Source organism: Montipora capricornis, chromosome 2 (genome assembly GCF_036669925.1).
Source record: "Montipora capricornis isolate CH-2021 chromosome 2, ASM3666992v2, whole genome shotgun sequence".
Taxonomy (NCBI): domain Eukaryota; kingdom Metazoa; phylum Cnidaria; class Anthozoa; order Scleractinia; family Acroporidae; genus Montipora; species Montipora capricornis.
Genome location: NC_090884.1, coordinates 46,203,450 through 46,212,306, shown reverse-complemented (window position 1 = coordinate 46,212,306; position 8,857 = coordinate 46,203,450). Strand labels below are relative to the sequence as shown.

At 39.1% G+C, this 8,857-nt stretch overlaps 1 protein-coding gene and 1 pseudogene across 1 annotated transcript in view; both read left to right on the top strand.

Annotated features, from left to right (window-relative positions):
* Window positions 1-8,857, top strand: part of LOC138024113 (dual specificity mitogen-activated protein kinase kinase 7-like) — a 336,186-nt gene that overhangs the window by 29,353 nt on the left and 297,976 nt on the right. The window lies entirely within an intron of this gene.
* LOC138037405 (fibrinogen C domain-containing protein 1 pseudogene) lies at window positions 2,579-5,457 on the top strand (annotated as a pseudogene).

Below are 8,857 nucleotides of genomic sequence, written 5' to 3'. Positions count from 1 at the left end.
CATGAAGCGAAACTGCATCTTCACCTCAATTTCATGCAATTGCACCAAGCCGTGGGTTGTCCGTCACGTCTTTCGCACCGTGTTAATAGTTTGGTTTCTCTCTTCGTTTTCAATTCAATAACTGGGTAATAGATTTTAACGGCGACAAGCGCAAGGCTATGTCCAGTCTGCGGCGGTCAGTACATTTTTACCCAAAGAAGTTGTGATATGAGGTCACAAAATCGTGCAGAAGCTGGAATAACGCTCAGAAAGGCAGCCAAAGAGAAAGCAATTTGAAAGGCTGCTGAACCATCATCATCAGGGGAAAAGGTTTTGGAAAAGTAATGCAAAAATAACTACTATTCAGTTTTATAATAAACCACTTTATTTCCAAGTTATGTTTATTAAAATTTGAATTTTATGCAAAACAACACGAAAGATGCGATCACCCGATAAGTGGAAAAGAAAAGAAAAAATGAAATCGACCTCGATTTTCAACGGAATTGGAACTCGAAAGATGCGACATCCAGTGTAGCCATCGTGCTCAGACTCGATCGAGCTCGACTTACAGTGCGAGCTCGCATTCAAATTCGTGGTCCTTGCGTCTGCGTACACGACTAAATCGGAGCTCTGTTTTGGGATCATATTGGGTTCCTGAGCAATACGGGGGAACATACATCGGGGCCGAGATGTAACTCTATTTAGAATCGGGTCCGAACTCCCAAACTTTTTTTTTGTTTTTTTTTGTTTTTTTGACATAAAATTATAAAACAATAGAAATGCAATAGTTTTCTTTTGAACGACAAAAAACAACACACAACACTGTTCAAGTCCAACTTTTTTAAAGAAACAATTAGTTGATAACCAGCGATGTAACTGTTTGAAGTTGAAAATGATAAGTTTACTGCTCGTTGTGCATTGAAAGTATGTTTGATAAGCGACTTTCCAATTAATAATTTAATCTGAAAAGCAGCGAGGGAAAAGAAATTGGAGGATTCATCCATTAAATGTTCAACTTGCGTAATACCATTACCAATCCAGTTTTTATAAAAAAACAGGCTTATTCTTAATTCTTGACCTGAGTCTCCAAAACTTAATTAAATATAAATTTCTCCTCTACATCTCTTTTTTTGTTTTGTTGTGTTTGGTTTCGGCTGTGTCCTTTTGCCCAAGGGAAAAAAAAGGAATGTTTGGTTTCGGCTGTGTCCTTTTGCCCAGGGGAAAAAAAAGGAAATGAGAAGGGAGAAAAAAGGAAACGAAGGAGTAGGGAGAGAAAAACGAAGAAAGGAACAGATGTATCAACTTCGCTATTTGCTTTTAGCCTCCCGCTCTCCTCTCAATTGATGTATGTGAGAAAGCAACACGACGACATACTTGGAAACCCATAATTCTAAACCATTTCAGCACAAGGAAAAGAGTTTCTTTTATTCGTTATTCCCTTTAGTCTCTTTCTGAGAACATCTTGTCATTAAATCGGGATAGAGGTACGTAGATTGTTGCGCGTTTTTCTTCAGGGGTATTTGCAATTAATGTACATGAAAACTCCGTAGTATGGGGTACTTAAATAAGCTAACAGAAATGAACAAGGAAATAATTTACATGCTCTGTTTTTATTTCAATAAGAAACAATGACAAAATATTGCAATAGTTTGGGCGAAACAAGTGAAAAGACCATATTGAAAATTTAAGTGACATAGACCGTATTCATAAATGGCGACTAAGAAATTAAAGAAATTATTCTTTTGTCCTTGTGCAGATCATCCTCACTAGCCTCACTTTGGAGCAATAATTCTTTTGAATTTTGTACGTGGTAACGAGGCTAGTGAGGATCATTAGCATAAAGCCAAAAGAATAATTACTTAGCCGCCATTTATGAATACGGTCTGTGCAAATTCACATAAGACAATTAAAACTATACGAGTTTAGAAGCTTTCATTTCCACTGCAAGAGCAAATATGAATATTTGTTTACTCACTTGGAGGTGGGATATCTCACCAATCCGGGTTTTCAGCCTCCCTGTAAACTGGCCACAGTATACTACAACAGTTTCTCATGAGGCTAATGTTGTATCACATGAGATATCACATGATCGTATCGTATCACATGATCGTATCACATGAGATATTATGTGATACGATCATAAGCGTTAGGTAATCCTCGTTCACCCTTGTGACACCACACTAACGATATTACGTATTAAGCAAACGATACAACCACCTGAAGTCCAAGTGGTGTGAAGAAAACAAGATAACGACATACTTTGGGACTAGTCAGTAAAATTTTAGCACAAGGAAAGTAATTAGCGAATTGCTTTGGTTTATGATTACTTCACTCAGTGATTGGTTCAAAGTTCTCGCGCCATTTTTTGAACCGATCAGAAGTGAAACCAAAACCAATCGTTGCTCGCGCGTGCACATTTTCCCGCTCTTTGTATCGGCTACGTGTAATTACTTCGAGTTTTGATTGGTTTACCGGATTGTCTCCGTCCTTTTTGATTGGCCAAAGTAATTACTTTGGTTTTGGTTTTACGACACTCATTTGAAAACCGCTCTAACACTCCAAAATAGATTTAACTTTAGTGTGGGCTATGCGACTCGTAATGGCTTCCTTCGGTACAATTTTATGAAATTGCCAAAAATCTGGCCATAGATTTTTGCTGTTTTTTCCACTACAAGATGAAGACACCGTTTGCAGAAAATAGATGAAATAAAAAATGGGGATCACCGTACTCGTTCAGAAAAAATAGCCATTCCTTGACGGATTAGGCTTGGCGTCAATGAAAATCCGCCATTTTATCAATGTGCCCGCGCTACTGCGCTCGCCAGTGAAGCAAGAAATTATACACGGTAGGCTTGCGCAATGCAAAACCAGGGAATCACCTTAAGCGAGAAGGGGAAAAGCGGTTATGGTACAACAAGGAGTCATGATGAAGGACTATAGCCGCTCTATTATTTCTCGCTTCTTGGGTAGAGGAGGCCTATACTGCATGCAATGCCTATCATTGTAGTTTTTTTGGTTTTAATTAGTTTTGCGTTCATACGATGAAATTAAAAAATCTTTTAAAAATTTAAAGTAATCATAGAAAATGATAGAAATGGATTGAAATTTGAATAAAATACCTTCGTCCCAGTTTTTTTTTAATTTCCGATCTTTCTACATATGTGTAGCTTATCCATTTAAGACTCATTCGAATGGGCAAAAATGTCACAAATACTTGGCTAAAATTCTAAGGTTTAACTTTTAATTTAACTCAGTTTTGACCAGAAATCAGGAGAACTACTGGGACACAATTACTAATTAGGATCTCTAAGATTGTCTATGGCCTTGTCGCAACTGAATTTTAGGAACGAATCTTTTTCCAGCATGGAAAAATTCATGGTACCTTCATTCTTCAAACAGAGCAATTTTCCCTCCTATTATAAGTCTCAGTGGCAGTTTGTATGACTAGCCAGTTAGCTCTCTGTCAGCTTTCTGTATATGTGTGTTCTGCCATACCGACTGTCAGTACTAAGAATTTCTGCATTTCGAGCATTTTTGTGAGGCAAAAGCATTAAGCATTATTCGAGCATTTTAGTTCTATTTTCTTAAAAAACATTCAGAGAAAATGAAAGTACGACAAAGTCGACAAGAACAGTCTTAAGAGATTACATTGAAACATCACTTACGTTGCAATACAACAACAAATACCATATATTGTTAACTTATTATACTACATTTGTGTTGTACATTTACGTTTTTGTGAAGCTGAGCCTTTATTTGCGTTGAAATGTTCCAGGTGATCTGGTGACGTAATTCGGAGGAGTGGGGAGAAAAATTTTACCGCCGTATCCCACAACCGCGCGCGGCCTTATTTTCGAATTCAGCATGGCAGAGGCGAGGTCAAATCTTGTCGGGTCTACTTGAATGTTCATACAGTAACAGGAAATGTGGTAAACACGGAATGATCTGTTGAGTTTTGGCGATGGAAATATTGCAGGGAGTTTGGAAACAACACCGAAGGCCGCGCGCGGTTGTGGGATACGGCGTTAAAATTTTTCTTCCCAGTCCTCCGAATTGCGTCACCAGATCACCTGGTTGAGATTAAGAAATTAAAAACTTCATATTATCAGCCTATGTATAATGAGCATTAACTGAGCATTGATGTGACCTTTTGGAGGGAGACCACGCATTTTAGTGGGGAAGAAGGAGCATTTTATTGGTAAAGTAAAAGCATAATGTACAAAAGCTTCACTGTCAGCTGTTGATCACTTTGTGTCACATGATAAAACGTCAAATCTGATTCCTCAAAACTTAGCTTTTGTCAGTTTCGTAATTTATCACTCACTTCACATTTGGCATAAACGAACAATGAATATTGCTATAAAACATTACATTTTACTGAACATTATACAAAAATACTTGCTATCTTGTTTTTCTTTTGTAGTTCCAAAAGATTGTGCGGAAATTTACAAATCTGGAAAAACAGCGAATGGTGTGTACACTATTCAGCCTCAGAACAGCGAAGCGTTTGGAGTTTATTGCGATCAGAAAACCGACGGTGGAGGCTGGACGGTTTTCCAAAAGAGGCTCGATGGATCACAAGACTTTTATCTTGGTTGGGAATATTATGAAAATGGATTTGGAAGTTTGGATGGCGAGTTTTGGCTGGGATTGCAGAAAATCCATCGTTTGGCAAATCAATCCAGGAATGTTCTCCGTGTGGATTTGGAAGATTTCTCCGGAGCATCAGCTTTTACGGTTTATAATAGCTTTGCAGTTGAAGACAAGAACGCAAATTATAAACTTGACCTTGGGGTTTATTCAGGTTTGTCAGGCTTCTACAATTTATGGCATGAAATGTTTGCTTATTAAACCACTGAATGACGAAAGAAGTGAGTGATCCTCGCACTTCAAAAATACACTTCTTTCATTAAAACAAAAATAAAGGAAGTAAAAATGTTACACATAGAAAACCTAGATTTAGATTAATTATTAACCCTGGAATCCGCACGAGCCGAGACACGCGACCACGGTCTTAAAGTAATGCTGATAACTCTTTTTGCGACATGACCAATCATTATAATTTTCATATCCAAATTAATATTTCAGAGAAAGTATTCCATGAAGAATGTGTCACAATTTGATATTTTTTTTTGGGTCTGGTCGTCATCTAGAGAATCATGCAGAATAGTGACGCGGAGACTTCTTTACTTTTAGGTACAGCAGGTGACTCGCTGTCGAAGGGCAATGGAATGGCATTCTCAACCAAAGATCAAGACAATGACATTTCGTCTGGGAACTGCGCAGTAGAGCACAGAGCAGCCTGGTGGTACAAGGCTTGCCATGATTCCAACCTAAATGGGAAATATCTTCACGGTTCCTACACAGGTCGACTGCATGGGCAATTCATACGCGCATGGTTGTTGTTGGAAAACATGGAAGGGCTATTATTACTCTATGAAGTCTGCAGCAACGAAAATGAGGCCAATAAACTTTTAGCCTTGTAAAAAGAGATTAAGCACAGTTATCGAACAAAGAAGTCTAGGAAGAGTGGGATGTTCTAGAAAAAAGTGCCGCCGGTTTTTTTAAATCCTGATCTCGAAGGTTTATAAAAACTGTGTGACTCGTAAACAATTGGGCACCAGAATAGAAGAACAGTAGTTTTTAAAGTAATTCCTGTGGTTGCTTAAATGATCAATAATAAAGGGGGAAAAGCCAAATACACATTGTGAAGTAATTAATAAGTGGTAGTAATATCGGATAATTGAAGTGCGTTCGACAGTCGCTTTGGAAGCAAAGAAGAAAGGTATGGAAAGAAACAATCATATATGACCGAAGTTTGAGGATACGAACATGTACTTCTTGAGATGATTTCCAAATAAGTGCCGAGCACTGTGACTCGTGATAGGAATTGAAGTTAATCCCTGTCGAGAAAAGGGTTGATATCTGGATGGAAGATCATCGAAATATACTTTGCCTTTCGAAGATGCCATATGCATCGTAATGCCTTTTTTTTAAAATCGGAATACTCATATTTAACTGAAATTGACCATTCATCACTTTAGGAGACACATGCAAGCTGCTCCATCCAAAATTGATTATCAACGCCCAGTCAAAAGGATCCAACATTTTTGCGATTAGCTTCGGCGATCAAAGAGCAAAAGAAATGTTGGGAGCTGTTGGCTCAAACGTTTGACGAGTTTCAAACTTCGCGCAAAAAAATCCCAGCAACACATAACAACATGTCCAAACGGACGTAACAAACTTGTGTCGCTAATCGTCGTCGCAAATACCGTAGCAACGGCGCAGCTCAAACAAGTTAAAACCGAAAGCATACTATGGCACCTCTGGCTGCCGCTATACGGTTTATGTATAAACCTTGGAACGCAGCTTAACAGCCAACTGGAAGCTGGTTTTTGCTGAGGGAGAACTGAAAACCGTCTAGGCATAATAGAGAACCAACACAAATTCAATTCACTTACTACCGAAATCACTAAACTGTTTGCCCTCCGAAAAGAATGATCGATCGCATTTGAATTTCGATTTGCTCACGTGATCATTTGGAGCGCTCCGATTTGTGACGTGCCATTCTTGATGTGAGCGAGGCCGTGGGAAAATAAAGAAACAGACCGCCGCATGAGATGAATGTGTACGAAGAGCTCTCCACCGTTTGGCGGAAATGATATGTGGTCACTGATGGTTGAGCGGAGGGGGAGATTTTTCAACAAAGTTATACCCGGGACGTTTTAGAGATATAGGATTAAAGTACAAAATGAGTGGTCTTGAGGCCAATTTACACGGTACGATTTTTGTCGCATGCGGCAAGCTCACGACAGGCCTACGACATGACTTACGATTGTCGCAGCGTTTTAAAACATGTTTTAAATGCTACGACATTTTTGCTGACGTACACAACAATCGTAACTCATGTCGTGGGCCTGTCGTAAGCCGTTGTCGCATGCGACAAAAATCGTACCGTGTAAATCGGCCCTTACAGTTTCACACATGGAAGACGTTTTGTCCCGCCTTCGATGTTCCACAACGACCGATAAGAACAAACGAGAAGATATGACAAATGTTTTATTTTACATTTATTTGCAACATTACTGTACTTGAAATCGTTTTGATTACTAAATGAAAATAGTAACTGTTTATTTGTTCTCTACGACTGACATTATGATATTTAAATTACTGCGGGTTTCGACAAAACACTGACCCCCGGTCAACTGACCCCCTTACTGACCCCCCTACTGACCCCCTATAAAATCAATGGGAAAATGAATACTGCTTACTTAAGCCTCAACATCCCTTTTTAAACAGCATTGTTCAACAATATCAAGAGAAAATGACAGAGAGGGAGGCTCCCTGTCCAGCCCTTGGGATATGTCATGTCCACGAAAGTTATTTTTAGACGAGCGTGAGTCTTCCGAGACGTCCGCATGCAGGCCAACCTCGGTCCAATGTTTGAAAGAAAATAAATATTCATCAGCCTTGCACGCACGCCGTAATTTTCTCTTTTCACAAAGAACCTGAGAGCGAGGCAAGACTGTATGCGGACGTCTCTGAAGACAGAATTCCGCTAGAACAAAGACTTCCGCTCGTCTAAAAATAACTTTCGTGGACATGACATATCCCGGCCAACGCCCTGAGCCTACCTATTTGTCCCCTCATTTTCTCTTGACAATATTTAAGTCTAAGCACCCATTTTAAAAAGGTTAGTTTTCGATTATTGTTGTGATGACCGATTACTTCATGTAAGCTAACCTTTTTAAAATGGGTGCTTAGACTTAAATATTGCTGAACAATGATGTTTAAAAAGGGTTTTTGTGGCTTAAGTAAGCAGTATTCATTTTCCCATTGATTTTATAGGGGGTCAGTAGGGGGGTCAGTAGGGGGGTCAGTTGACCGGGGATCAGTGTTTTGTCAAACCCAATTACTGCTATGTTGACGATTCATATAATTTTCGCAGAGAATTTGTACGTCAACCAAAACAACAACAAGGGATAAAAACTCAACTTATCATTGGAGTGAGACTTCGGTATCGATTCCTGTAAACAATTTGTCGATACTATACTGGTATTTATAAATCATACAATTTTGCTTTACGAGCATGAAATTTAAAACAACAAAGCATTACGTGTTTACATTGGACTGCGTCGCAAGCGTATGACATTTTTATTTCTTCTTGGCCAAGCGCGCAAGTCTTTACGCTACCTCGAAGTAATTTTCGGTTGCATGTTTGACAAAACTCGTCTTCCATATTTTTGAAACTTTAAGACCACTCATTTTGTACTTTAATTTTATGTCTCTAAAACTTCCCTGGTAGAACTTTGTTGAAACACCTTCCCCTCCGCTCAACCATCAGTGACCACATATCATTTCCAAACGGTGGAAAGCTCTTCGCCTCATGCCGTGGTTTGTTTCTTTTATATTTTCCCACAGCCTCGCTCACATCAAGAATAACACGTCACAAATCGGGGCGCTCCAAATGGTCGCGTGAGCAAGTCGAAATTCAAATCTTTTCGGGCTGCAAGCAGTTTAGTGATTTCGGTAGTATGGCGTCGGGTCCGGGAGTTGAACCTGAACTTTTGGTTTTATAGCATTTTTAAAGTTATTTTTTACCTTTTTCGCGACACTTATTGGCTTTCGAAAGCAAAATCAGCTACATATATTCAACTGAGTGTGTGGGCCCCAGGACTGGCCGATACCAATTACCGATAGTGTCCGGATAGGCCTTATTCAGGATAGCCGCCATGTTGGTTTTCTAATTGTCATGCAAATTAGCCATGTGTTATGCTGGAGGCAAACATTGGAAAAAAGGCGAATTGCGGAAAATCGGCTCGTCGAAATATTGAAATAAAATTGCTAAAAGTCCATTTTAGTATTTTGAATTAAGAAC